Genomic DNA, 4,123 nt, shown 5'->3' with positions numbered 1-4,123 from the left:
TTTAAGATCTAAAGCCCTGAAAACTTTTTTGTTAACTACTTTCTCTATCAATTCTTCTATGCGGGGAAAGGGGTAGGCATCAAAATTGGATAACCGATTTAAACCTCGGAAGTACAAACAGAAACGAATGCTTCCATCCGGCTTGCAAACCACGACTACCGGAGAACACCAAGGACTTGAAGACGGCTGTAGGATCCCCAATTCCAGCATTCAATGGACTTCTTATTCAATGGCTTGTTGTCAGCTCTGTGGTACCCTGTAGGGTTTCTGACGCACTGATGGGTATTACCTGTATCAGTATGATGTCTGAACATTGATGCTCATCCGGGAATTTTTGAGAAGGAATTTCTAAATCCCATTAGTATGCCAAAAAGTCCTTTCTTTCTCCTTTCACTCTTTTCACTAAATTGACTTGACCGATCTACCACAATCTGGATGTCATCCTGGTTACCAGAATTATCTGTCTGGTCAAGCGTAGGCATACTCCAAGCTTCGTGAGCAAAGAGAAGGAAATCCATTGGCCTACTCTCAAACTTCTGAACAAGATTGATGTGCAGAATCTTCTTCTTCTGTCTTCCTTCAGTGAATGGGACTACTTAGATCAAAGTCCCGGCTTTCCGAGATATCCTCAAGGGTCCTTGCCATCTGGTTTACAATTTATGAGTTCCAGTTGGCGGACGAGGACCTCGTCGTTCACTTGCAGATCTCGCTGCTTGGCCATCTTTTTTTATTGGATTGTCTTTCTTTCGGGCACTTCAAGAAGATTTTTATGGGCCTCTTCCAGGATCTGACGCAGTCGTTCTCACATGGACAATAGCTCATGCGCAGATCTAACGGCAAATTTTCCAGCTTATTCCCATTGTTCCTTGATGACGTCCAATGGTCCTTTTGGCCTTCGCCCTTAAAGAAGCTCAAAAGGACTAAACTTGGACGAGGCTTTAGGAGTTTCTCGATAAGCGAACAAAACGTAGGAGATAAAATGATCCCATTTTTTCGGATTATCCAGGACGAACTTCTTCAAAAGCCGAACAAGTGTCCCGTTCAAATTTTCAAACAGGCCATCTTCTTGCAGATGAAAGGTTGGCTTCCGTATAGGTTTTATTCCTTGAATTCTGTACACCTTAAGTGAGCTCTTAGTGACAAAATTTGAACCCTGATCTGTCAGGATTTCTTCAAGAACACCAGCCCGACAAAAGCACTACTCAAATACTTCTATAATTTCCCTGGCATTCATCGATCTAAAGGGTATCGTATCGGAATAACGAGTGCAATAATCCGATATCACCAAAAGGAATCCAAGACCGTTCTGATATGGTACCAATGGTCCCACAATATCTGCTGCAATCTTCCTGAAAGGCTCTTCAATGACCGCTAGTCGTAACATGGGGAACCGTTCTCTTGGCTTCAGTCATGCAACTAGCTAGCAGGGCTTAAAAGTACATACAAACCGTGACATCTTGACGTACCCCACTCCACAAGAACCTATGAAAGATCGAATCCAGAGTGCGTACAACTCAAGTGTGACCACACATTGGAATATCATGGGCGATTCTCAGCAGAAACAACCTACAAGGCTTGGGAACTACCAGCTGGGCCATCTCTTCATTATCCAACAAAGTTCCGATCTTCCTGTACAGTAGATCGCTGACGAGCTCAAAACAATGGCCTAAACTAGCCAGAGCGAAACATTCGGTCAGTGTAGAATCTTGTTGTTGAAGGTCAACCAAATCCTTAGAAGTTAGCTGTTCATGATCAGCTTGTAAGGGGGTGTCTTGAAATTTTTCTTGTCTACACTCTGCTTTCTCTTTTAGTCGGCATCGTCGACTCTTTTTTTGCCTCAAGTTGCCATTCCCATTCTCCGGCTCTACCATAATCTGGGATATATCATTTTTTGGAAGATTTGTGGCTGGCGCTGGGGTCTCAGCTTCCGATCTAGTGCAGTCTTTCGCTCTGGTCGACAGAGGAATACAGGCAGAAGGTCTGTCTAGTTCTAAACTTCGGCTACAAAGCTCTAAGAATCCTGGCAATGATCTTCTGATAATACATGTACAGATAGATCATCAGAAACTGTGACTTCTACGTTGCTTCGGAAGGTATAACTGCCACATCCTATCTCTACATAGCCCTTATGTTGAGGGTACTGCTTAAAGCCTTCGTGGACACAACAGATTTCCCGTGGTGGACGAGGTTTCTTCACCCAGGATTCCGACGTACCTTCTATGGACGATAGTGATGAATACTCCACTGTCAATAAGGAGTTCTGCTGGCTTCTCATCTATCAGACTACTGACACGAAATCTCGCCTTGATTCTTCCTTCTGGATCGGGACTGCGAGCCAACAAGTTTTCCCGCCTCCTCGGTTCCCTACAACAGCTTTGTGACCCAAGTTTCCACAGTTGAAAGAATCTCGTGCCCCTCTGTTAGTTTGCTGTCGCGGAGCGTCTCGACTGCTGGATCCTGTTTTTTTCCGATTTGGCACTTACAGGCTTACTCGCGGGTTTAACTTGTTGTGCTTGCTTCGGATTCATTCTTTTCCTTGAATACTGATGAAGCTTCCTTTCAATCCTTCGTTTCTGTCATCTGTTTGGGCTAGAAAGAAGTTTTCTGCCACCTTGCAGGCAGCAACGAGATTTTGGTCCCCAAGTTCTCTCAACCGGATGCGTAGCTGTTCATTCTTGATGGGAGTGATGTATTGTTCAACATCCAGTTTGATCTGCAATCTTCGTTCTCAGCACATCTGCGGTTGCGATCGATCTGTAGTCTGCGACGTCCAACCATTTGGTCAGCCGCTGCTCTACCTTCTTACCGTAATCAGTAAACGACTGATCTGCTTCCTTCTGTGTCGTACGAAATGACTGGCGATAGACTTCAGAAGTCACTCAAAATCTTCTTAGAATAGCTTCTTTTACGAGGTCGTAGTCCGAGCTATTGGCCATCAGAACAATTGCAGCAGCTTCTGTGGCTTTATCTGTCAGCAAGGCCTGGAGTCTAACTGCCCAGGTAGCATGATTCCAGTTATTTTAGGTGGCAGCTCACTCGAAGGTTGTGAGGTATGCATCGGTATCCTTACCATCCGTAAACTTGACAATCTTGATCGTAGTATTATCAGCTGTAGCTGGCGCATTCTGAATGGCAGACTCATTTGTCTGAACAGTTTGAACAAGAGGAGTAAACTGCGAAGTCAACGATTCCAGCTGGTGTTGCATCTCCCGTTGGCTTATTCTCGCTCTAGTTCCGCCTGAATTGTTTCCATGCTCACTTTCATGGAGGCACGAAACATGGCCATCAGACGTTTTGCGTCAATTTCCTCGGTCTTATCCTTAGCTAGGCGTTGTTCTGCCCGTGTCGGCGATATCGTACGCGCTTTGCCCTTGTCCTGTTCCTTCAGACTCATACAGCTGTAAACGTGGCTGTTGGGGAGTTACAGACGTTTCCAAAGTGCTATGAAGCACAGTCAGTGTGCTATAAAAGCACGCACAATATGCTTTGAAAGCACGCCCAAATGTACCATGAAGCACGTGCAAAGTGGTAATATAGCACGCACAAATTTGCCATTATATACCCGCAATGTGCTACGAAAGCACGCCCAATTGTGCTACGAAGCACGCGCAATGTGCTATGAAAGCGCGTACAATGTGCTATGAAAGCACGCGCAAATCTGCCATGAAGACTCCGCAATGTGCTGTGAAAGCACACCCAAATGCGCTATGAAGCACGCGCAGTGTGCAATGAAAGCGCGTAGAATATGCTAAAAAAAAGCACGTAGAAAGGCTATTAAGTACCCACAATGTGCTTTGAAAGCACCCCCAAATGTAGATAATTTTGGAAACCGCGCTGCCTTTCCATGACGTAAAATAAAACTTCAAATAGGGATAAAATCCTTTTAATAGACAGTGTTTCACAAACAGTGATAAAAATTCACAGTTAAATTGTTTACATTCACAATTAAAAACAATTGTTTTTAATTGTTTTAGTTTAGTTTTACTACTGATGACGGTCACTGCATATGTGACCGAAATATTTAGTATTTTTTGAAATTGTATCAAGTCTGTGAAACACTGTCTATCGAAAGGATTTTATCCCTATTTGAACTTGTATTTAACGCCCAAATGTGCTATGAAGC

This window comes from Artemia sp. Qi Xiang Cuo, chromosome 18 (genome assembly GCF_049724085.1).
Source record: "Artemia sp. Qi Xiang Cuo chromosome 18, ASM4972408v1, whole genome shotgun sequence".
NCBI lineage: Eukaryota > Metazoa > Arthropoda > Branchiopoda > Anostraca > Artemiidae > Artemia > Artemia sp. Qi Xiang Cuo.
This window is presented reverse-complemented; position numbering follows the sequence as displayed.